Below are 26,960 nucleotides of genomic sequence, written 5' to 3' on the forward strand. Positions count from 1 at the left end.
GGAATTCCCTTGGTAAGCTACAGGTCAGAGTGTATGGGTGGTAATAGATCTGCGCAGGAGAAGTTGCCAAAATGGTTCTTCTTGAGTGAAAAGACCTCTGACTGAATTGTTGTGTCTAAAGAGGCTGTCCACTTTCTGATCTGTGGCTGAAGAGCGGAATTTGAAAACTTTCATCACCAGGAGGCTCAGGTAGGAAGGTTTTTGCCTTTTTTCTGTTTTAGATCAGGAACTAGGTTACAGTAAATATTATTGTCATAGATTTGTTGTACAGATCAGGGACATAATTGTCATAGATTTGTTGTACAGATCAGGGACATAATTGTCATAGATTTGTTGTACAGATCAGGGACATAAGAAATTACTGTATATTTTGTCATAGATCAGGGAAACAGAATAAGGTAGGCAGTTATTCTAGATAAACTGTGTAAGGAACCAAGATACCACGTGGTAAGAAAAGGGTTACGTAACATTTTCTTTGACATGGGTAATCAGTGCACTAAAACCTTGCAAGATCCGCTAACCAAAGAGGCAAAATACATGCAATTACAGCATGCTGATATGTTAGGTATTATACAAAATGTGTTAACAAATATGAATTTGATGGTAAACTAGATAAACTTACACTAGTTAAACTCCTTAAACAGCTTAAATCTGATGCAGGAGATCAGGCAAAAAAGCAGCACCAACTAGGCATACCTCAAGCACACAGGTGGATTGAGGAAGCAAATTGTAGAAAAACAGAAGCTTAGAAATTCAAAAACATTTTTAGACAACAGAGTGAAAGGTATGACAGACAGAATCTCTGAGAAATGGAAACTTAGAGCAGACTGGACTTGCATTAATCAATGCATACAACAGGAAAATGAGACAATAGATGGATATTATGCTAGATTATTAGAATGCTTTAATAATCACAGCGGTATGTTGGTTCCTGAGAACCAAACACATGATTCCCCATATGAACAACAATTAAAAAATGCATTTTTCAAAGGTTGCATTGCCCCTATCAGTAGCTTTATTACAAAGCATATGATAGATCACCAAACAAGCAGGCTACAAGCCTTACTTGAGTATGCTAGACATGCTGAAAGACACTTTAATAGTAAAAAGAAAAAGAAGGCGCAAGTCTTCACTGCTGAAGACGGAGCTGAAGTATTTGTATTACAGTCAGGTAAAAAGGCCATCTAGCTAGGGACCGTAAACAAAATAAGAAAGCAATGACAGAAGATAAAGGAGATGAGGAGTGACTATATGATAGTGAGGATACATCATATGAAAGTCAGAAATCACCAGTAACAGCTAGAATAGAAAAGACAAATACCAATGTAGTAGAAGGAGTAGAGGAAGTACAAATTGACTTAGATAAAAATGGAAATGAAATTTTAGATTTAGCATTGTTGAGCCTGGAGCTCTACCCAGCAGATACAAAACCAGAAGTGACACTTCTGGTGGAGGGAAGGGAAGTCAAATTCCTGTGTGACTCAGGAGCGTCACGGACTTTGATACAGCCCTCCAAGTTACCAGAACATTCTGAATCACCTGATTATGTATTAGTAAAAGCAGCAAATGGAGAGCTATACAGGGAACCACTCTCCCATGATATAGCAATAACTGACCCTGTTTCAGGTATGACCCAGAGAAGTAAAATAGTGGTTTCTGCAAAGTGTCCAGTAAACCTATTGGGCAGTGACCTTATGCAGATATTTGGCATAGCAGTAGTTCCAACTGTACAAGGTATGGAGGCACAGAGACAAATGGATACTTTTGTAGTGCGATCAGAGGGTGAAACCTTTTATTGGTACAGCCAGGACCTAGTCACGACTGATCCAGGGGCAGTGACCAAGGAGCTGATGAACGTAGCCATCAGTAAAACCCCCTCCCTTGACACTAATCAACAGCATTTGTTACACTGTACTCTATATTACTGTACCACACCAGGACCTGATAGAGAGTATGAGCAAGAACTGTTTAGAAATCGTGCAACTAGATTGGTTTTGCGTACTTTGTACTGGGATACTGAGGGGAACAGTGTAGTTAGCTGTTCATTTCCTCAAGAATTTCTTGCATTGTATGGATCAAATCGGTTGCCACATGTTAGCTTTACAAAGAATAAAAGTGTTAAATGGGCAGACTTAGGAGAAAAAGTAACAAGATGGGAGAAACAGACTGATTTAGAGCTGTCAGGACAAGGGATACAAAAACAAAAACTGAATTGGTTGACACAGACACATACAGCTGTACACTTGCAATCTAGCGAGGACAGCTGATTAGCATTTTTATTAGAAGAAAAAGAAAAGGCCTTGTGTGAAATTCCAACAACTCTGTGGTCAACAGGCAAGTCAGATGTAGGGCTTATTCAAACAGCAGGACCAGTTACAATTACCCCAAAGTCAGCTTTTAGACCACAGAAAAGACAATACCCTTTGAGAAAGGATGAAGAAGTAGGAATTAAGCCTATAATAGCAGCATTACTCAAAGAAGGAGTACTGGTAGAATCTCTTGATTCACCATGTGATACACCCCTATTTCCTGTTAAAAAAGTAAATGGGGAATGGCGGATGGTACAAGATTTACAAGCTGTAAATAATGCAGTAATACCTAGAGCACCTACGGTGCCAGACCCACATACTTTGTTAAATGATTTAGAACCGCAAGAGAAGTATTTCTCTGTGGTAGATATTAGCAATGGTTTCTTTTCAATACCTATACATCCTGATAGTCAATATTGGTTTGCATTTACATTTCAGGGTAAAAGGTATACATATACTCGACTACCACAGGGATATTGTGAGAGCCCAACAATATTTGCACAAAAAAATGGCTAGCAACCTGGCAGGATTTACCCCACCTGGAGGTAGTCAAATTCTACTTTATGTAGATGACATCTTGCTAGCAGCCCCCACCCAGCAGCAGTGCAGGGCGGATACTGTAGCATTATTAAAATTTTTAGCAATACAAGGACACAAAGTAAACAAAAGTAAGTTACAACTTTTGAGAAAACAAGTTAGATACTTGGGATATGTGATATCCAATGAAGGTAGAATACTAGATGAAGAAAGAAAAACAGCAATCTTGCAAACACCCAAACCAACAACTAAGAAAGAAAGAATGTCTTTCTTAGGTACAACTAATTTTTGTTGGAGCTGGGTACCAAATTATGCTTTGGAATCTGCTCCACTGACTGATTTGATATATAAGACACCAATGGCAGTACAAGATATTTTACAATGGACAACAGAAGCAGAAATGGCTTTCTGCAGGTTGAAGCAGTTGATAGCTTCTTCATTAGTTTTAAGACTTCCAAATTATCACAAACGGTTCTTTCAGACCGTAGATTGTAAGCAAGGGTACATGACATCAGACATCAGTATTGACGCAACAACATGGGGATAAGCAATGCCCCATAGCTTACTATTCATCACAGTTAGACCCAGTGGTGCAATATTTGCCTCACTGTGTACAAGCAGTAGTTGCAGCAGCAATGGCAGTGCAGGCTTCGGCCTCAGTGGTGTTATTCCACCCTCTCACATTGAGAGTGCCTCATGCAGTTGCAATAATTTTACTGCAAGAGAAAATGGCATACCTTTCTCCTGCTAGACATCTTTCATGTATAACTATACTGCTGAGCCAACCTCATATGACAATTGAACGATGTACGACATTACTTCCAACTCCTGCAGTGGGCACACCACACAGCTGCCTGCAGGAAATTGAACAGTTAGCTTACCTAGACAAGATCTTATAGATATGCCCTTGGATAATGCTGAGGTGACATATTACGTGGACGGCTCATGCAGAAGGGGTCCTACAGGGAAGAATCTGGTGGGATATGCAGTAGTTACAGACACTGAAATTTTAGAAGCTCAATCCTTACCACACAACTTATCTGCACAAGCAGCAGAGTTGATAGCTTTGACGAGAGCATGTACTTTAGCAAAAAACAAGTGTGTAAACATATATACTGACAGTCAGTATGCTTTTTCTACAGTACATGTATTTGCACAACAATGGAAAATTAGAGGAATGATTACATCCAGTGGAAAACCTATTAATCATGCGCAATTTATTTGGGAGCTATTAGAATCTATTCAGTTACCTACCAAAGTAGCTATTTGTAAATGTGTAGCTCATACAAAACAACAGGATAAGATTTCAAAAGGTAATACACGAGCTGATGCAGCTGCAAAGCAAGCAGCCTCAGACTCAGAAACTTTATTTTTGAATGAGGAATTACAACCCTCTGAGATTTTAGATTTAGACATGTTAAAAACAATGCAGATGCTTACTACAAAAGCAGAAAAACAAAAATGGGTAAAACGAGGTGCAATTCTTGAGAATGGACTGTACATTTCCAAAGAAAGAAAACCGATATTGCCGTCTAATTTATTTAGATATGCGGCTTTGTTGAGCCATGGGCAGTGCCATGTCTCAACAGGGGGGATGGTACAGTTAGTTCCAAACATATGGATACATAAATTATACAAAAAATTTTGTGCAGCTTGTCATACTTGTAACAAGCACCATGCACAAGCAGCATTTAAAACCAAGCAAGGAAGTTTTCCTATACCACCATACCCGTTCCATACTATTTGTATGGATTTCATAGAATTAAATAAATGTTAAAGGTTTGACTCCCTCTAAAATGTTTTTTGGGAGAGCATATTGTGTGCCTCAGTGGAAAGCTCTCATGCCTGCAGAGCAGGAGGCTGACAGTTCATTAGCTAATTATATAAAGAAACTGTTAATGAATAAATCTGTTTTGCAGTTTAACTCTTTTTCAAATGAAAGACAGAACAAACCGGTAGAAGCAGTTTTGGAACCATGTACCTGGATCTGGTTGAAGGTGACGAAAAGGGTGAGTCCAAAGTGGGAAGGTCCGTACCAGGTCCTGTTGGCAAGGCCTACTGCAGTCAGAGTAGCTGAGAGGACGTCCTGGGTTCATTTGACGCATTGTAAACCGGTAAAGAACTTTCAACTTGATAAGAACTTTGTGACTGATACACAAGGGCAAAATGGCCAAAAGTAAAGCAAACAGAAAAGCAGAGCAACCCCAGAACTGTTGCATAATTATTTTGTTAGCTGTGCATTTGTTGACTATAAGTGTGACAATTTTTCTCTTATTGTGGTTTTTCCTGCACTCAACCACACGAGTGAAAGTGAGAAGACGTGATGAACTGTCTATAGACTGGCATCCAAATTTTAACACATACCTGGCCATGAAACGTGTGTATGCAGAGACTATGAACATTTCAAATTGCTGGGTTTGTACAGCTATACCAACAGCATATGGAGGACTGTTAATGTCCGCTGTCCCTCTGGGGATAAATGAGACTTGGGAAAATTTGCTTTTTGATACAGGAACTGTGAGATCACAGGACAAAATAGCTTTTATTTTTACCTGTCACACAAAAAGGAGTTGTATGTTTTTACAAAAATGATACCCTCCAGGTGGACTGGAGTAATTGTAATATAACAATGTCTTATAAATGTTACATTAAAGTCAGAAGTGAGGGTACTGTTTGTAATACTAACTATGATTCATATCTGAGTTCAATGAAAACTACATTAAATGCAGTACGTGACAATCCAGTCTTAACTAAACAATTGTCTATTAAAGATAGGAAAATGTTTCATGCAGGGATAACACGTATTAGTACCAAAGTAAAAAACTGTTATTTTATTTGTGGGAAAAAGGCATATAAATGGTTACCTGAGAATTGGTCCGGCAGTTGTTTTTTGGGTTATCTGGTTCCAGCAATAAGACATACTGCAGAATTACCTTTGGCTAAGATACGAAATGTAAGGGAAACAGCTCGAAAATCTGAAGGTCCAGTTAAGAAACCTGTGAATCCAGTTGGGAAGATCAAAGCTGGTTGGAAAGACCATAATTCAGTAAAAGACAAAAGTGAATTGACTCATATGGACTTGGGTAACAGTGTTATATCCTGGGCAGGAATACTACCAGCCTATGGAGCAGTCAAATCAATCTGGGAGCTGAGAAAGCTGTCGAAACTTCTTGAAGTAATAAGTAATGCAACTTTTTCCGCCCTAGAATTGGTGACTGATGAACTGAATGTAATGAGAACTGTTGTGCTACAAAATCGAATGGCTCTTTACTTCACCCTAGCGGCAAGAGGTGGTACACGAAGAAGAATGCTGTGCTTTTATCCCTGAGAATCGTTACGAGATAAATAATCACCTAGAGGTAATTCAGCAAGTATCAGCAATGACTAAACCAGGCCCAAACCCACTGACGGACTTTTTCCAGAATCTGTTTGGGGGGTGGGGTTCCATCCTATTGAACATTTTAATTGCTATTTGTGTGGGTATACTCCTAATAGGAGCATGTGTTTGCTGTGGAATTCCCTGAATGAAAAGATTAATCAAAGATTTTGTTGATTTATCTGTTACTGAAACTTTTTACCAAGATATTGAAATTGAAAGATTGATTTCAGATGATGCTTTTTCTGAAGTATAGATTAAATGACTTGCCTAGTTAAAGTCCTTAAAAGGAGAAGGCTAGGGAATGATATAATGTTGTTTATGTTTCTGAATAGAATAAAAAGTATTAAAAGGAGGGAGAATGTTAGAAAAACATGTACTTAAACATATATGAAGTGCTAGTTTAAAAGCAAATAGTATGTAATGCATTTTATTCTATTTTACAATATGGCAGTAAGAATGATCTTACATGTAATTGCTTGAAGCTTTAGAGCTGCAGTGTGATTGAACTCTGACCCTGGCAGTAGCCAGCTCAGCAAGCTTATGTTTTTCACTAATGATTATCTGCTGGGTCAGGAAAATGAATGTATAAGGCATTGAATCTTTTCTTCCTTCCTCTGAGATAGTTGGCCTTGTGAATATTATCAGCACAGCTGCTAAAATTAATGTTGCGAGAAGAACAAAGAAGCGTATTAAGAACTGAACTGACTATTGTATTCGAGCAGGACTGAAACCTTGAAAGAATAACATTTACAGAAAGACATTATAACTGACCAGGTGCTTTGCAAGGCTGTATTATTCTCATGGGAAAACTTTTAAAAAGTATAACCTCAGCACTTTCTTATGAATAGAATATTGTAGACTATAGTGATGTAGGTGTCCTGTGACTGACCACGTCAGTAAGGTGGGCACAGCTTGAATGTATAGTGTATATAATGAAGTTTATTTCCTGTATCATGTTAGGCAAAATTCTATACTTGTATTGTATGGTCTTTTGCCTCCTGGTGTACACTAGTAAACTTTTGCATCTGAATCTCCTGTGTGTTGACTGTCATTTTAAAAAGCCTAATGATTTTACAGTCTGATTCTTAATAATTTATTTGACACTTGGCATTTCCATTTTCAGCCTTGCTAGCACAGTGGTTAAGGTGCTGGTTTGATAAACGAAAAATCATGAGTTTGAGTCTTTTGAGCTCTTGCCTAAGAAAGATGTGTAGTTAACAAGCAAAAAGGAAAGCTAGAAAAAGAAGTTCTTTCTAGAAGAAAGTTGTGCTGAATGCTGCTATCTCGATGATTGCTGGTACACTGGTTAAAGCGCTTGTCTTGTAAACAAGAGGTTATGAGTTTGACTCCTCTGAGCTCTTGCTAGAAAAGAACGTGCTTCAGCTGTCATAAACACCCACAGTCAGATGAGTTTTTGGCACTAGATTTTAGTCCTGCACTCTCAACGAAATGTTCAATCCTTTTTCTAGTATAAAGACATACAGCTTGCTTTCCTGCTTAGACTCTTGCAGTCACTTGTCATCAGTGTGTAGGGACAGTGCAGCAACTTGGTCAGTATTGGATGCATCCCTGGCCAGACTTGGTCCAGTCTGGATGATGACTTACTATTATAGCTGCAAGCAGGTTCTAGTGATCAGAAAGTGACTTCTTCAAATCTATTTTCAATACTTCATGCAAAGGACTATGCAGATGCATGCAGTTTTGCAAATGACATGACATACTCCTTTTAACCAGGAGAGGGCCTATTTAAAGTTTCCTTACTTCACCGCTCACATAGATGTTACTTGGGTGACTAGAATTCGAAAGATAAACCAAATGAAGATAATTTATGGAGGCAGCCAAATTTTGCAGATGCTATCGTGCAATCAGTTTTCAGTTCCCTTAGCACGTCACTGGATTGTCTGTTTGTCCGGCCAAATACTGGGCAATATGGCACAATTCGGCATAGCTGCCCATGCCCTTATGGAATGTCTTGGGTGTGATGAAAGATCCAAAGATGCAAATTCTATCACCCTGTTGAAAGGCAGAGAACACCAATGAACAAACATGTTTAAAAAAAGTGCATCAAAAGACTTGCACGAGTGGCTCTGTAGCTTAGGGGTTAAAGCACTAGTCTCACAAACCAGAGGTCATGAGTTCAAATCTCATCCGAGCCTGTGTTTCCCTTCTTCTTTTTTTTTTTTTTTTTGCGGAAGGGAAGGTATTTTTAGAAACTATATTCAGGATGAAGCATTCAGAAGGTAGTGTGTGCCTGCTCATTTCTACCTCCCAATGAACTACGGCATTTTTTCTGCTCAGGCTCTTGTAGTTGCTTGACAATCAGCTCCACAGACACTTTAGCATCTTGGTAGACTTCTCACCAACTCTGTTTCAGACTGGACACTTATCTGCATTCCAGTCCAGATTTTTGAACACTGCCAAAGCTTGGAGAAACTTTCTAGGAAATCCAAAAGCATCACCTTCCTGGCCAAAAGAAACAGAGCATCATGAAGGAATTTAAGTCACAGGTTCATAGAACTGAAAGTAATTTGGATCAGCATTCTCAGTGGAGAGTTGAGTAGTCAAACATTTGACAGATAGCATCCGTCATCTGTCGAGTAGTATTGATACAGTAGCACCTCTTGAGCTGAGGCATAGCACCCTTTACATAAAATTGCTCACACCATCATTGACATCAGTTTGCATGCTGATGGAGGTTGAATGGTAGTCTTAAAGAACTCACATGTTAGCTAAGTTGGTTAAAGAGTGGTGCTAATAATGACAAGATTGTGGGTTTCATCCCTGTACGAGCCAGTTACCTTGTTTGTGGGTAATGTTCAAGCAATTAGTGCTACTTCCTGTGTCTCACACTCAGTAAACAGGTGAAAAGGAAAGACAAATGAAGAAATTCTTTCTTGAAGAAAGCTTTGCTTGGCATTTCCATCTTCAGCCTTGCTAGCACAGTGGTTAAAGTACTGGTTTGATAAACGAAAGATCATGAGTTTCAATCTTTTGAGCTCTTGCCTAAGAAAGATTTGCAGTTAGCAAGCAAAAAGGAAAGCTAGAAAAAGAAGTTCTTTGTAGAAGAAAGTTGTGCTGAACGCTACCATCTCAAGGATTGCTGGTACAGTGGTTAAAGTGCTCGTCTTGTAAACAAGACGTTATGAGTTTGACTCCTCTGAGCTCTTGCTTGAAAAGAATGTGCTTCAGCTGTCATAAACACCCACAGTCAGATGAGTTCTAGGCACTAGATTTTAGTCCTGCACACTCAACGAAATGTTCAATCCTTTTTCTAGTATAAAGACATACAGCTTGTTTTCCTGCTTAGACTCTTGCAGTCACTTGTCATCAGTGTGTAGGGACAGTGCAGCAACTTGGTCAGTATTGGATGCATCCCTGGCCAGACTTGGTCCAGTCTGGATGCTGACTTACTATTATAGCTGCAAGCAGGTTCTAGTGATCAGAAAGTGACTTCTTCAAATATATTTTCAATACTGCATGCAAAGGACTATGCAGATGCATGCAGTTTTGCAAATGACATGACATACTCCTTTTAACCAGGAGAGGGCCTATTTAAAGTTTCCCTACTTCACCGCTCACATAGATGTTACTTGGATGACTAGAATTTGAAAGATAAACCAAATGAAGATAATTTATGGAGGCAGCCAAATTTTGCAGATGCTATCGTGCAATCAGTTTTCAGTTCCCATAGCACGTCACTGGATTGTCTGTTTGTCCGGCCAAATACTGGGCAATATGGCACAATTCGGCATAGCTGCCCATGCCCTTATGGAATGGCTTGGGTGTGATGAAAGATCCAAAGATGCAAATTCTATCACCCTGTTGAAAGGCAGAGAACACCAATGAACAAACATGTTTAAAAAAAGTGCATCAAAAGGCTTGTAGGAGTGGTTCTGTAGCTTAGGGGTTAGAGCACTGGTCTCGTAAACCAGGGGTCATGAGTTCAAATCTCATCAGAGCCTGTGTTCCCCGTCTTCTTTTTTTTTTTTTTGCGGAAGGGCAGCTATTTTTAGAAACTCTTTTCAGGATGAAGCATTCAGAAGGTAGTGTGTGCCTGCTCATTTCTACCTCCCAATGAACTACGGCATTTTTTCTGCTCAGGCTCTTGTAGTTGCTTGCCAATCAACTCCACAGACACTTTAGCATCTTGGTAGACTTCTCACCAACTCTGTTTCAGACTGGACACTTATCTGCATTCCAGTCCAGATTTTTGAACACTGCCAAAGCTTGGAGAAACTTTCTAGGAAATCCAAAAGCATCACCTTCCTGGCCAAAAGAAACAGAGCATCATGAAGGAATTTAAGTCACAGGTTCATAGAACTGAAAGTAATTTGGATCAGCATTCTCAGTGGAGAGTTGAGTAGTCAAACATTTGACAGATAGCATCCGTCATCTGTCGAGGAGTATTGATACAGTAGCACCTCTTGAGCTGAGGCATAGCACCCTTTACATATAATTGCTCACACCATCATTGACATCAGTTCGCATGCTGATGGAGGTTGGATGGTAGTCTTAAAGACCTCACATGTTAGCTAAGTTGGTTAAAGAGTGGTGCTAATAATGACAAGATTGTGGGTTTCATCCCTGTACGTGCCAGCTACCTTGTTTGTGGGTAATGTTCCAGCAATTAGTGCTACCTCCTGTGTCTCACACTCAGTAAACAGGCTAAAAGGAAAGACAAATGAAGAAATTCTTTCATTAAGAAAGCTTTGCTTGGCGTTTTCATCTTCAGCCTTGCTAGTACAGTGGTTAAGGTGCTGGTTTAATAAATGAAAGATCATGAGTTTGAGTCTTTCGAGCTCTTGCCTAAGAAAGATGTGTAGTTAGCAAGCAAAAAGGAAAGCTAGAAAAAGAAGTTCTTTCTAGAAGAAAGTTGTGCTGAATGCTACCATCTTGAGGATTGCTGGTACAGTGGTTAAAGCGCTGGTCTTGTAAACAAGAGGTTATGAGTTTGACTCTTTTGAGCTCTTGCTTGAAAAGAATGTGCTTCAGCTGTCATAAACACCCACAGGCAGATGAGTTTTAGGCACTAGATTTTAGTCCTGCACTCTCAACGAAATGTTCAATCCTTTTTCTAGTATAAAGACATACAGCTTGTTTTCATGCTTAGACTCTTGCAGTCACTTGTCATCAGTGTGTTGGGACAGTGCAGCAACTTGGACAGTATTGGATGCATCCCTGGCCAGACTTGGTCCAGTCTGGATGCTGACTTACTATTATAGCTGCAAGCAGGTTCTAGTGATCAGAAAGTGACTTCTTCAAATCTATTTTCAATACTGCATGCAAAGGACTATGCAGATGCATGCAGTTTTGCAAATGACATGACATACTTCTTTTAACCAGGAAATGGCCTATTTAAAGTTTCCTTATTTCACCGCTCACATAGATGTTACTTGGGTGACTAGAATTCGAAAGATAAACCAAATGAAGATAATTTATGGAGGCAGCCAAATTTTGCAGATGCTACCGTGCAATCAGTTTTCAGTTCCCTTAGCACATCACTGGATTTTCTGTTTGTCCGGCCAAATACTGGGCAATATGGCACAATTCAGCATAGCTACCCATGCCCTTATGGAATGGCTTGGGTGTGATGAAAGATCCAAAGATGCAAATTCTATCACCCTGTTAAAAGGCAGAGAACAGCAATGAACAAACATGTTTAAAAAAAGTGCATCAAAAGGCTTGCACGAGTGGCTCTTTATCTCAGGGGTAAGAGCACTGATCTCGTAAACCAGGGGTCATGAGTTCAAATCTCGTCAGCACCTGTGTTTTCCTTCTTTTTTTTTTGTGGAAGGGCAGGTACTTTTAGAAACTCTTTTCAGGATGAAGCATTCAGAAGGTAGTGTGTGCCTGCTCATTTCTACCTCCCAATGAACTATGGCATTTTTTCTTCTCAGGCTCTTGTAGTTGCTTGCCAATCAGCTCCACAGACACTTTAGCATCTTGGTGGACTTCTCACCAGCTCTGTTTCAGACTGGACACTTATCTGCATTCCAGTCCAGATTCTTGCACATTGCCATAGCTTGGAGAAACTTTCTAGGAAATCCAAAAGCATCACCTTCCTGGCCAAAAGAAACAGAGCATCATGAAGGAATTGAAGTCACAGGTTCATAGAACTGAAAGTAATTTGGATCAGCATTCTCAGTGGAGAGTTGAGTAGTCAAACATTTGACAGATAGTATCCGTCATCTGTCGAGGAGTATTGATACAGTAGCACCTCTTGAGCTGAGGCATAGCACCCTATACATATAATTGCTCACACCATCATTGACATCAGTTCGCATGCTGATGGAGGTTGGATGGTAGTCTTAAAGACCTCACATGTTAGCTAAGTTGGCTAAAGAGTGGTGCTAATAATGACAAGATTGTGGGTTTCATCCCTGTACGGGCCAGCTACCTTGTTTGTGGGTAATGTTCAAGCAAGTAGTGCTACTTCCTGTGTCTCACACTCAGTAAACAGGCTAAAAGGAAAGACAAATGAAGAAATTCTTTCTTGAAGAAAGCTTTGCGTGGCGTTTCCTTCTTTAGCCTTGCTAGCACAGTGGTTAAGTTGCTGGTTTGATAAACAAAAGATCATGAGTTTGAGTCTTTTGAGCTCTTGCCTAAGAAAGTTGTGTAGTTAGCAAGCAAAAAGGAAAGCTAGAAAAAGAAGTTCTTTCTAGAAGAAAGTTGTGCTGAACACTGCCACCTTGAGGATTGCTGGTATAGTGGTAAAAGTGCTCGTCTTGTAAACAAGAGGTTATGAGTTTGAATCTTCAGAGCTCTTGCTTGAGAAGAATGTGCTTCAGGTGTCATAAACACCCACAGTCAGATGAGTTTTAGGCACTAGATTTTAGTCCTGCACTCTCAAAGAAATGTTTGATCCTTTTTCTAGTATAAAGAAATACAGCTTGTTTTCCTGCTTAGACTCTTGCAGTCATTTGTCATCAGTGTGTAGGGACAGTGCAGCAACTTGGTCAGTGTTGGATGCATCCCTGGCCAGACTTGGTCCAGTCTGGATGCTGACTTACTATTAGAGCTGCAAGCAGGTTCTAGTGATCAGAAAGTGACTTCTTCAAATCTATTTTCAATACTGCATGCAAAGGACTATGCAGACGCATGCACTTTTGCAAATGACATGACATACTCCTTTTAACCATGAGAGGGCCTATTTAAAGTTTCCTTACTTCACAGCTCCTATCAGACCTCCCAACCATCCTGAATTACTCGTTTTTTACCGAGTTTTGGGGTCAAAATGAAGGGGTGCCACGATTCCCGAGTGGCACCCCTTCAGTTCTGATTTTTTTGCTTTCTTTTTTTTATGTTTTGAATTTTCGTGCTGTTGGAGCTGACGTCATCACGTGCGCAATGACATCAGCTCCGTCAACGCTACCAGCCAGTCGGAATTGAGCTCAAGGAGCTCGCGTCATTATTTCCGTCTGGCTATGAGTAGGCGGGAAATGAAAATTAAACAGTAGCAGGTAGCAGCACTAATGCTGCCGAGAATGGGCTGGTTACTTTTTTAAACTACTGCAAGAGCTATGTAAGTAACAGAACCTATTTACTTATGGCTGCTATGTATTCTTAATGGCAGGTACATTTTAATTTTAACAGTGAGCTGAGCTATTTTGTATGAGAAAGGAGCCTCAGGGAGGCATTGCATTTTACTTTTATGTGCTTTTTTATTCTTTTAACAGCTGAACTGCTTTCTTTTACTTTATACGGTTGTGTAGGTGAGCTGTTTAAACAGTTTAATGGAATGTATTTACTGACGGCTGCTATATACTCTTTATGGCAGGAGAAATAACTTGCAGCCAGGCATTACATTTTACTTTTCACGGCTGAGCTGCTTTGTATGAGAGGGATTCATTTTACTAACTGCTTTGAGTTTGATTTACTTTTAACAGCTGAGCTGGTGTGTGTCTGTATGATCAAGTTTTGCAGATAGTCTGCTCACATGTCTCAGGCTGATGCTGGGAAGAAAAAAAAATACTGGGCTCATAGGCTGCATACTGGCATAGATTTTTACCCTTCTGTCAGTTGTGATAGTTTTTTATCTGCTGTGCTGCACGTCTAAGCGAGAGAACTGTGTGAAAGTTTGATTTTATCTGCTGTGCCATGTGCCATTCTATTTTATCTACTGTCGCTGTAAGTCCGAGTCTCCGAGAATCTATTTCTGCTATAAGTCCCTTCAAGCAAGCTGTACTTAGCGATTTTATTTGGTGTGCCGTGCTGTAAATGAAAGTATGCTGCTGGGGCCAATCGCCAATGTGTGCGTGTGTTTGTATTTTATTTTAGTTTCATTAAGCAATAAAGCAAGGTATATGTAATGTGTGTGTGCCAGTGTATTATATCTGCCATTGCTATAAGTACAAGAGAACAAAAGTATGGTCGAGCGAATCAGAGAACGTATTTATTTCTGTTGTGAAACTAAACTTATTTCTGCTGTGAAAAGTAAGCTGCAAGTCCGAGTACTTGAAAGTCCAATTTTTATCTGCTGTGCCAGTGTTCTCACTGTATGTCCAAGCCAATTAGTATATTCAAGCAATTAGAAGATTTTCTGCATTTATTTTATAGCCAATTTTCTGCATTTATTTTACAACCGGCTGCAAGTTCAAGAACTGCTCTCACTGTAAGTCGGAGAACTTAGTCCATTCAAGAAATTAGCCAATGGTCCATTTATTTCTATATACAACCAGCTGAAAAAAAATGTGCATAATCATCATTTGCAGGGCTGTATGGGTCATTCAAGCAATTAGCAAGCTGCTCTGCATTTTATTTTACAAGGTCCTAAGCAATCCTTACAATTTAAGTGTGTGTGTGGGTGCAAATGCCCCAGTTAGGTATAACTGCTAGTTAGAATTATGCAGACTCGAACCTTGTGCCTTGCATACAAGGAGCAAGACCCTAAAGTCTCTACCTATTCCACCACCACTTGTGATGATTCATGGAGTTAACCATAGTTCTCTACTGTCCAAAGTTTTACAAAATGTCTGGAATGTTCCTCTTAACATTTGTGGTTTTCTGGCAAATCAGTGAGAACTGAATTCACTAAATAATGATAGTTATTTAAGTTTCAGTCTTCCTGTCTTTCAGGAAACTCATAGTAACACAAAACATTTTATTCTAGCAGATTTTCTAATATTATGCAAGCAATGTTTAAAATGTGTCCCTGGTTTTGGGCCTTTGTCATCCCCCCACCCCTAACAAATTTTGGCTTTTTCCAGATTTTTTGTCCTGCATAGTTCTTCAAGGTTAGAAAAGTTTTGTGTTGCTTATGTCAAGTCTGTGTTAGTAGCACAACAAGTAGAATACTTGCTTTTTGATGCAGAAGGCTGTGGGTTTTACTCCCATGGTATGTAGATGGATTACTGATACTGTGCTGTGTTGTATTTTTAAAGGGGGTGGATGCTGCAGTCCTGCGAATGTCCTCTTTGGCAGACATAACTAGTAACTATGAACCTGTTATGTTTGCCATCCATTCCCTCTTGCAATGTTACTAGCTTATCATTTTTTTAATATAACATAAGTAGGTTATTCATCAAGGGCAATAGGCACTTTATTTGTAGAAGAAATAATGAAATATAAAGTTGTTTTCTAGCAGCAACCTCTTCATTAGTTACAGATCTCTTTAATGTGGAATTATTTAGATGACTTTTACTTCTGCAGAGATTGTGAATATTTACTGATACTGGTGGGTTGTAGACATCTGAGTGGACTTTTATGATAGAAATATTCTGAATTGAGCAGTTTTGTCATTATTTGTTCATGCATTTTCTTTCATTGCTTACTGGAAAAATGTTCAAAACAAATTTAAAAGCTCTAACAAGTGTGTTATATTATACAAGGAATGTAATTTAATACAATCAGGAAGGTGTATCAAAAAACACATGTATGTTTTGTGTGTAAAGTGCCTATGATTTGAAAACGGCTCAAAGGTAATCTTTATCCACCACTGGCCAGATGGCATGCATTTTGAGTTTCAAGGCAGAGAAGTTTTAATCCTAAGTATATTTTAATTGTGAGACTATTGTTTTGTTTAGCAGATATGTATTAGTGTTTGTGCTGTAAAATAAGTTTTAAATGAAATCCAAATCATCATAGAAGTAAAGCAGTGCACACATTACGGTGTTTACAGTAAATAGGGTGAAATAGCCAAGTAATGGGATATTGGAATGGCTGCAGGGGGAGGGCTGTGTTTGGGGGCCCCAATCATCTATGATTTTGTGAGTGGGAAAGTGGCAAACTCAGACAGTTCCGGGTGGCACAAACTCAAGCTATGCCACTGATCAGTAGGCCATGGAGAATGACTTTTGGAGGTTCTAGCAAATTATAACTTTCTTTTGCTAAAGTTAGAGCATGCAGTAGGTGGATTGGACACTCCATATTGGCCCTAGGTGTGAGTGTGTGTGCACCTTCTAGGAAGGTTGGGCACTGGGCTGGCAACTCGACACAGTAAAACTCCACTGCCAACCATGAGAGGACAGATGATCTGCTGTGGTGACCCCTAACCGGGAAAAGACAAAAGAAGATTATTGCTTACCATTAAATGCAACATTAAATGCTCTACTTTTACCTCAAAACCCAGATACTGCAAATCACCAAAATAAAATCATAATATTCATTATCTTTTCCCTTCCCAGTGAACATCATGTGTTACACGTTTCAAAAAAAAAATGGTTACCATTTACTACAGGGTCTAGACTCTAGAGCCATATTTTGGTTCTGTTTTTCAGTTTGCGTTTGAAAGTTGGTATCCCACAATTCCATCGGAGTGGGTGGGGTTACGTAATTATGTATGCAAATTAGATGTTAATCAGCGTACAGATTTGTACCTATTTTTCATGAGCCTTGTCCAGATTTTTGATGTTTCCAGGTTGAGAGGTATGGCTCCTATAGATGTTACTTGGGTGACTAGAATTCGAAAGATGAAGATAATTTATTGAGGCAGCCAAATTTTGCAGATGCTGCTGTGCAATCAGTTTTCAGTTCCCTTAGCACGTCACTGGATTGTCTGTTTGTCCAGCCAAATACTGGGCAATATGGCACAATTCGGCATAGCTACCCATGTCCTTATGGAAATGGCTTGGGTGTGATGAAAGATCCAAAGATGCAACTTCTATCACCCTGTTGAAAGGCAGAGAACACCAATGAACAAACATGTTTAAAAAAAAAGTGCATCAAAAGGCTTGCATGAGTGGCTCTGTAGCTCAGGGTTTAAAGTACTGGTCTTGTAGACCAGAGGTCATGAGTTCAAATCTCCTCAGAACCTGTGTTTTCCTTCTTTTTTTTTTTTTTTTTTTTGTGGAAGGGCAGGTACTTTTAGAAACTCTTTTCAGGATGCAGCATTCAGAAGGTAGTGTGTGCCTGCTCATTTCTACCTCCCAATGAACTACGGCATTTTTTCTGCTCAGGCTCTTGTAGTTGCTTGCCAATCAGCTCCACAGACACTTTAGCATCTTGGTAGACTTCTCACCAGCTCTGTTTCAGACTGGACACTTATCTGCATTCCAGTCCAGATTCTTGCACACTGCCATAGCTTGGAGAAACTTTCTAGGAAATCCAAAAGCATCACCTTCCTGGCCAAAAGAAACAGAGCATCATGAAGGAATTTAAGTCACAGGTTCATAGAACTGAAAGTAATTTGGATCAGCATTCTCAGTGGAGAGTTGAGTAGTCATACGTTTGACAGATAGCGTCCGTCATCTGTCGAGGAGTATTGATACAGTTGCACCTCATGAGCTGAGGCATAGCACCCTTTACATATAATTGCTCACACCATCATTGACATCAGTTTGCATGCTGATGGAGGTTGGATGGTAGTCTTAATGACCTCACATGTTAGCTAAGTTGGCTAAAGAGTGGTGCTAATAATGACAAGATTGTGGGTTTCATCCCTGTACGGGCCAGCTACCCTGTTTGTGGGTAATGTGCAAGCAATTAGTGCTACTTCCTGTGTCTCACACTCAGTAAACAGGCTAAAAGGAAAGACAAACGAAGAAATTCTTTCTTGACATTTCCATCTTCAGCCTTGCTAGCACAGTGGTTAAGGTCCAGGTTTGATAAATGAAAGATCATGAGTTTGAGTCTTTTGAGCTCTTGCCTAAGAAAGATGTGTAGTTAGCAAGCAAAAAGGAAAGCTAGAAAAAGAAGTTCTTTCTAGAAGAAAGTTGTGCTGAACGCTGCCATCTTGAGGATTGCTGGTACAGTGGTTAAAGTGCTTGCCTTATAAACAAGAGGTTATGAGTTTGAATCATCTGAGCTCTTGCTTGAAAAGAATCTGCTTCAGCTGTCGTAACAACCACATTCAGATGAGTTTTAGGCACTAGATTTTAGTCCTGCACTCTCAAAGAAATGTTCAATCCTTTTTCTAGTATAAAGAAATACAGCTTGTTTTCCTGCTTAGACTCTTGCAGTCCCTTGTCATCAGTGTGTAGGGACAATGCAGCAACTTGGTCAGTGTCGGATGCATCCCTGGCCAGACTTGGTCCAGTCTGGATGCTGACTTACTATTATAGCTGCAAGCAGGTTCTAGTGATCAGAAAGTGACTTCCTCAAATCTATTTTCAATACTGCATGCAAAGGACTATGCAGACGCATGCACTTTTGCAAATGACGTGACATACTCCTTTTAACCAGGAGAGGGCCTATTTAAAGTTTCCTTACTTCACCACTCCCATAGATGTTACTTGGCTGACTAGAATTCGAAAGATAAACCAAATGAAGATAATTTATTGAGGCAGCTAAATTTTGCAGATGCTACCATGCAATCAGTTTTCATTTCCCTTAGCACGTCACTGGATTGTCTGTTTATCCGGCCAAATACTGGGCAATATGGCACAATTCAGCATAGCTACCCATGCCCTTATGGAATGGCTTGGGTGTGATGAAAGATCCAAAGATGCAAATTCTATCACCCTGTTGAAAAGCAGAGAACACCAATAAACAAACATGTTTAAAAAAAGTGCATCAAAAAGCTTGCGTGTGTGGCTCTGCAGCTCAGGGGTTAGAGCAGTGGTCTTATAAACCAGCAGTCATGAGTTCGAATCTCATCAGAGCCTCTATTTCCCTTCTTCTTTTTTTTTTTTTGTGGAAGGGCAGGTACTTTTAGAAACTCTTTTCAGGATGCAGCATTCAGAAGGTAGTATGTGCCTGCTCATTTCTACCTCCCAATGAACTACGGCATTTTTTCTGCTCAGGCTCTTGTAGTTGCTTGCCAATCAGCTCCACAGACACTTTAGCATCTTGGTAGACTTCTCACCAGCTCTGTTTCAGAATGGACACTTATCTGCATTCCAGTCCAGATTCTTGCACACTGCCATAGCATGGAGAAACTTTCTAGGAAATCCAAAAGCATCACCTTCCTGGCCAAAAGAAACAGGGCATCATGAAGGAATTTAAGTCACAGGTTCACAGAAATGAAAGTAATTTGGATCAGCATTCTCAGTGGAGAGTTGAGTAGTCAAACGTTTGAGAGATAGCATCCGTCATCTGTCGGGGAGTATTGATACAGTAGCACCTCTTGAGCTGAGGCATAGCATCCTTTACATATAATTGCTCACACCATCATTGACATCAGTTCGCATGCTGATGGAGGTTGGATGGTAGTCTTAAAGACCTCACACGTTAGCTAAGCTGGCTAAAGAGTGGTGCTAATAATGACAAGATTGTGAGTTTCATCCCTGTATGGGCCAGCTACCTTGTTTGTGAGTAATGTGCAAGCAATTAGTGCTACTTCCTGTGTCTCACACTCAGTAAACAGGCTAAAAGGAAAGACAAATGAAGAAATGCTTTCTTGAAGAAAGCTTTGCTTGGCATTTCCATCTTCAGCCTTGCAAAGCACAGTGGTTAAGGTGCTGTTTTAATAAATGAGAGGTCATGAGTTTGAGTCTTTGAGCTCTTGCCTAAGAAAGATGTGTAGTTAGCAAGCAAAAGGAAAGCTAGAAAAAGAAGTTCTTTCTAGAAGAAAGTTGTGCTGAATGATGCCATGTTGAGGATTGCTGGTACAGTGGTTAAAGTGCTTGTCTTGTAAACAAGAGGATATGAGTTTAAATCCTCTGAGCTCTTGCATGAGAAAAATGTGCTTTAGCTGTCATAACACCCACAGTCAGATGAGTTTTAGGCACTAGATTTTAGTCCTGCACTCTCAACGAAATGTTCAATCCTTTTTCTAGTATAAAGACATACAGCTTGTTTTCCTGCTTAGACTCTTGCAGTCACTTGTCATCAGTGTGTAGGAACAGTGCAGCAACTTGGTCAGTGTTGGATGCATCCCTGGCCAGACTTGGTCCAGTCTGGATGCTGACTTACTATTATAGCTGCAAGCAGGTTCTAGTGATCAGAAAGTGACTTCTTCAAATCTATTTTCAATACTGCATGCAAAGGACTATGCAGACGCATGCACTTTTGCAAATGACATGACATACTCCTTTTAACCAGGAGAGGGCCTATTTAAAGTTTCCTTACTTCACCGCTCCCATAGATGTTACTTGGGTGACTAGAATTCGAAAGATGAAGATAATTTAATGAGACAGCCAAATTTTGCAGATGCTACTGTGCAATCAGTTTTCACTTCCCTTAGCACATCACTGGATTGTCTGTTTGTCCGGCCAAATACTGGGCAATATGGCACAATTCGGCATAGCTACCCATGTCCTTATGGAATGGCTTGGGTGTGATGAAAGATCCAAAGATGCAAATTCTATCACCCTGTTGAAAGGCAGAGAACACCAATGAACAAACATGTTTAAAAAAAGTCTCATAGACATAAACCATACGCTAGTACCTGATGGCAAAAAAGTTGTCCCAAATAGATAGAGTAGTCAGCAATCTGTATAACTATCCTTATAGTGATAATCCATTAGCAAGAACGCAAAATCAAAGCGTAAAAACAGGTTCTTTTTATTAACAAAGTAAGCGCTTTCACCCGAAGGCTTCTTCAGACTTTATAACGCATACAACACTTTCTAAATTAAATAACCCCCATCACATTTCTATTGGTCAAGCATCCTTCCATACACATTTCATTATCAATTAAGGGTAACAAAGCTCATTACATAAAAAGTCATTACATAGAAGAGACACATTCAAATATAACAGTATAAATACACTAAATTGAGAAATAAAAATCTGAAATAAAGGCAGCAAAGATATTAGTACGACTCTATGTCATGTGCAGAAGTGTATATAAATATTTAATATATGTATTTAACCTATATTAACCCAGTCAATAACCTAATAATATATATATATATATATATATATATATACAGATTCAAGACAAGTATTTAATACATATGAGTATATATTAAAATATATAAAAAATGATTATATTATATTAAATAAATAAATAGATATATTGAAATATAAATCTAAATCTAAAAACTATGATTAAATAGCATATAAAACCATGTGTAATATCTATATGTAAAGCATATAAAAATTATTATAGGATCTAGCTTATAATCATGACAGGAATATCTGTTTATGACTTGGGTTTAAGTAAAGTGGGAAAACAAGAGATTTTTTGTTTTATTACAGAGATAAGGAAAAACACAGTAAATGCTATAAATGCTGTAAATCGCTAGCGACTTTAGTGTGTAGCCTACAGAAACAATTTGCAACAATTAGTAACTTAAAGTGCAATAAACAGTGTAAAATGCAGAAATCACTTAAAGTAGCAGTAAAACAGGCGAAATGCAGTCGCTAGCTTAATAACAGTGGGAAAGCCACAAAAATACTTATATCTGGTGAAAGTCACTCTTTAGCTCTCTGCTGCTTGGATCACTCTGCAGGCCACCACGAGGATCTGTGCAGAGTTGGTACAAGCTGGAAAACACGTGTTTAGCGTGTTTTATAGCAGGGGCTGAAAGGAGCTAGGAATTGGCCCAAAACGACCAATAGACTACTAGTTTCTGGCTGCAACTTCACCAAGTCGGACAAAAGGCTGCTCAGTGCTTCCCACTCCCACTGGTAAGCAAAGAAACTTCCTCCTTCCTAATAAGGCAATGGATCAGTAACAGGAACTAAAACAAAGCCCAGGGATCAGCAACGCTGAAACTGGACTACTCTAGTTCAGTAAGGTGGGAAAACAAGAGATTTTTTTTTTTTTTTTTTTACAGAGACAAGGAAAAAAAACAGACAGTAAATGCTATAAATGCTTTTAAGTGGCTAGCACACTTGAGTGTGTTAGCCTACAGGTAAAATTAAGCAACAAATAACTTTAAGAGTGCAAAACAGTTAATCAACACAAAAACAGTTTAAATAGAATGCAGAGCTGTATAAACAGGCTAAGATGCAGTCGCTAAGCAGTAAATATTCAAAACCCAGAAAAAAATACTTAAATCAGTTATAGCAAATAGTTATAACAAATGCTCTGAAATATACTGTATATTTCCAATATGTTTGAGAAGGACAGTCAGAACACAAGAAGATTCAGGCGAAGAAGAAAAAAAAAGTTTTGTTTTACTTTTTGAAAAGGTAAAAGGAGGAACAGAAGGCCTTATCAAATGTTCTCTCTGTATTAAGAAGAATGAGCTAATGACACTAGACTGGGAGGTGTGTCACAGTAGGGGCGGGCAACTGCAAAGCCACCAAGTATAAGAGCAAGACACCAACAGGGAGGGAGGGTGGGACAAAATAGCCTAAGACAACAAGCTATGAAAGTTTTTAAACAGAAAAAGATTTCTGAAGATTCTGAATAGACAAAGTGCTTTATATGTATTAAATTATAAAAACAGTAATCTGTTAAAATAATCAAAAAATACTTGTGAATATTTACTGATACTGGTGGGTTGTAGACATCTGAGTGGACTTTTATGATAGAAATATTCTGAATTGAGCAGTTTTGTCATTATTTGTTCATGCATTTTCTTTCATTGCTTACTGGAAAAATGTTCAAAACAAATTTAAAACGCGCTCTAACAAGTGTGTTATATTATACAAGGAATGTAATTTAATACAATCAGGAAGGTGTATCAAAAAACACATGTATGTTTTGTGTGTAAAGTGCCTATGATTTGAAAACGGCTCAAAGGTAATCTTTATCCACCACTGGCCAGATGGCATGCATTTTGAGTTTCAAGGCAGAGAAGTTTTAATCCTAAGTATATTTTAATTGTGAGACTATTGTTTTGTTTAGCAGATATGTATTAGTGTTTGTGCTGTAAAATAAGTTTTAAATGAAATCCAAATCATCATAGAAGTAAAGCAGTGCACACATTACGGTGTTTACAGTAAATAGGGTGAAATAGCCAAGTAATGGGCTATTGGAATGGCTGCAGGGGGGAGGGCTGTGTATGGGGGGCCCTATTCGTCCATGATTTTGTGAGGAGGGGAAAGTGGCAAACTCAGACAGTTCCGGGTGGCACAAACTCAAGCTATGCCACTGATCAGTAGGCCATGGAGAATGACTTTTGGAGGTTCTAGCAAATTATAACTTTCTTTTGCTAAAGTTAGAGCATGCAGTAGGTGGATTGGACACTCCATATTGGCCCTAGGTGTGAGTGTGTGTGCACCTTCTGCGGAAGGTTGGGCACTGGGCTGGCAACTCGACACAGTAAAACTCCACTGCCAACCATGAGAGGACAGATGATCTGCTGTGGTGACCCCTAACCGGGAAAAGACAAAAGAAGATTATTGCTTACCATTAAATGCAACATTAAATGCTCTACTTTTACCTCAAAACCCAGATACTGCAAATCACCAAAATAAAATCATAATATTCATTATCTTTTCCCTTCCCAGTGAACATCATGTGTTACACGTTTCAAAAAAAAAATGGTTACCATTTACTACAGGGTCTAGACTCTAGAGCCATATTTTGGTTCTGTTTTTCAGTTTGCGTTTGAAAGTTGGTATCCCACAATTCCATCGGAGTGGGTGGGGTTACGTAATTGTGTATGCAAATTAGATGTTAATCAGCGTACAGATTTGTACCTATTTTTCATGAGCCTTGTCCAGATTTTGATGTTTCCAGGTTGAGAGGTATGGCTCCTATAGATGTTACTTGGGTGACTAGAATTCGAAAGATGAAGATAATTTATTGAGGCAGCCAAATTTTGCAGATGCTACCGTGCAATCAGTTTTCAGTTCCCTTAGCACGTCACTGGATTGTCTGTTTGTCCGGCCAAATACTGGGCAATATGGCACAATTCGGCATAGCTACCCATGCCCTTATGGAATGGCTTGGGTGTGATGAAAGATCCAAAGATGCAAATTCTATCACCCTGTTGAAAGGCAGAGAACACCAATGAACAAACATGTTTAAAAAAAGTGCATCAAAAGGCTTGCATAAGTGGCTCTGTAGCTCAGGGGTTAGAGCACTGGTCTTGTAAACCAGGGGTCATGAGTTCAAATCTCATCAGAACCTGTGTTTCCCTTCTTTTTTTTTTTTTTTTTTTGTGGAAGGGCAGGTATTTTTAGAAACTCTTTTCAGGATGCAGCATTCAGAAGGTAGTGTGTGCCTGCTCATTTCTACCTCCCAATGAACTACGGCATTTTTTCTGCTCAGGCTCTTGTAGTTGCTTGCCAATCAGCTCCACAGACACTTTAGCATCTTGGTAGACTTCTCACCAGCTCTGTTTCAGAATGGACACTTATCTGCATTCCAGTCCAGATTCTTGCACACTGCCATAGCTTGGAGAAACTTTCTAGGAAATCCAAAAGCATCACCTTCCTGGCCAAAAGAAACAGAGCATCATGAAGGAATTTAAGTCACAGGTTCATAGAACTGAAAGTAATTTGGATCAGCATTCTCAGTGGAGAGTTGAGTAGTCATACGTTTGACAGATAGCGTCCGTCATCTGTCGAGGAGTATTGATACAGTTGCACCTCATGAGCTGAGGCATAGCACCCTTTACATATAATTGCTCACACCATCATTGACATCAGTTTGCATGCTGATGGAGGTTGGATGGTAGTCTTAATGACCTCACATGTTAGCTAAGTTGGCTAAAGAGTGGTGCTAATAATGACAAGATTGTGGGTTTCATCCCTGTACGGGCCAGCTACCCTGTTTGTGGGTAATGTGCAAGCAATTAGTACTACTTCCTGTGTCTCACACTCAGTAAACAGGCTAAAAGGAAAGACAAACGAAGAAATTCTTTCTTGAAGAAAGCTTTGCTTGGCATTTCCATCTTCAGCCTTGCTAGCACAGTGGTTAAGGTGCTGGTTTAATAAATGAGAGATCATGAGTGTGAGTCTTTTGAGCTCTTGCCTAAGAAAGATGTGTAGTTAGCAAGCAAAAAGGAAAGCTAGAAAAATAAGTTCTTTCTAGAAGAAAGTTGTGCTGAATGCTGCCATCTTGAGGATTGCTGGTACAGTGGTTAAAGTGCTTGCCTTATAAACAAGAGGTTATGAGTTTGAATCATCTGAGCTCTTGCTTGAAAAGAATCTGCTTCAGCTGTCGTAACAACCACATTCAGATGAGTTTTAGGCACTAGATTTTAGTCCTGCACTCTCAAAGAAATGTTCAATCCTTTTTCTAGTATAAAGAAATACAGCTTGTTTTCCTGCTTAGACTCTTGCAGTCCCTTGTCATCAGTGTGTAGGGACAATGCAGCGACTTGGTCAGTGTCGGATGCATCCCTGGCCAGACTTGGTCCAGTCTGGATGCTGACTTACTATTATAGCTGCAAGCAGGTTCTAGTGATCAGAAAGTGACTTCCTCAAATCTATTTTCAATACTGCATGCAAAGGACTATGCAGACGCATGCACTTTTGCAAATGACGTGACATACTCCTTTTAACCAGGAGAGGGCCTATTTAAAGTTTCCTTACTTCACCACTCCCATAGATGTTACTTGGCTGACTAGAATTCGAAAGATAAACCAAATGAAGATAATTTATTGAGGCAGCTAAATTTTGCAGATGCTACCATGCAATCAGTTTTCATTTCCCTTAGCACGTCACTGGATTGTCTGTTTATCCGGCCAAATACTGGGCAATATGGCACAATTCAGCATAGCTACCCATGCCCTTATGGAATGGCTTGGGTGTGATGAAAGATCCAAAGATGCAAATTCTATCACCCTGTTGAAAAGCAGAGAACACCAATAAACAAACATGTTTAAAAAAAGTGCATCAAAAAGCTTGCGTGCGTGGCTCTGCAGCTCAGCGGTTAGAGCAGTGGTCTTATAAACCAGCAGTCATGAGTTCGAATCTCATCAGAGCCTCTGTTTCCCTTCTTCTTTTTTTTTTTTTTGTGGAAGGGCAGGTACTTTTAGAAACTCTTTTCAGGATGCAGCATTCAGAAGGTAGTATGTGCCTGCTCATTTCTACCTCCCAATGAACTACGGCATTTTTTCTGCTCAGGCTCTTGTAGTTGCTTACCAATCAGCTCCACAGACACTTTAGCATCTTGGTAGACTTCTCACCAGCTCTGTTTCAGAATGGACACTTATCTGCATTCCAGTCCAGATTCTTGCACACTGCCATAGCATGGAGAAACTTTCTAGGAAATCCAAAGCATCACCTTCCTGGCCAAAAGAAACAGGGCATCATGAAGGAATTTAAGTCACAGGTTCACAGAAATGAAAGTAATTTGGATCAGCATTCTCAGTGGAGAGTTGAGTAGTCAAACGTTTGAGAGATAGCATCCGTCATCTGTCGGGAGTATTGATACAGTAGCACCTCTTGAGCTGAGGCATAGCATCCTTTACATATAATTGCTCACACCATCATTGACATCAGTTCGCATGCTGATGGAGGTTGGATGGTAGTCTTAAAGACCTCACACGTTAGCTAAGCTGGCTAAA

The 26,960-nt window shown here is 39.5% G+C and overlaps 4 non-coding genes across 4 annotated transcripts; all 4 read left to right on the forward strand.

Moving 5' to 3' along the window:
* The first annotated feature begins 8,308 nt into the window (after positions 1-8,308).
* On the forward strand, positions 8,309-8,381 carry TRNAV-CAC. The gene has a single exon. It is a non-coding gene; the product is annotated as a tRNA-Val (tRNA).
* Positions 8,382-10,114: 1,733 nt separating this feature from the next.
* Positions 10,115-10,187, forward strand: TRNAT-CGU. The gene has a single exon. It is a non-coding gene; the product is annotated as a tRNA-Thr (tRNA).
* A 14,314-nt stretch (positions 10,188-24,501) lies between these two features.
* TRNAT-UGU lies at positions 24,502-24,574 on the forward strand. Its single transcript has one exon. It is a non-coding gene; the product is annotated as a tRNA-Thr (tRNA).
* Positions 24,575-26,305: 1,731 nt separating this feature from the next.
* TRNAI-UAU lies at positions 26,306-26,378 on the forward strand. Its single transcript has one exon. It is a non-coding gene; the product is annotated as a tRNA-Ile (tRNA).
* The last annotated feature ends 582 nt before the right edge of the window (positions 26,379-26,960 follow it).

Source organism: Protopterus annectens, chromosome 1.part0 (assembly GCF_019279795.1).
Source record: "Protopterus annectens isolate FY-2018-M chromosome 1.part0, PAN1.0, whole genome shotgun sequence".
Classification (NCBI taxonomy): Eukaryota; Metazoa; Chordata; order Ceratodontiformes; family Protopteridae; genus Protopterus; species Protopterus annectens.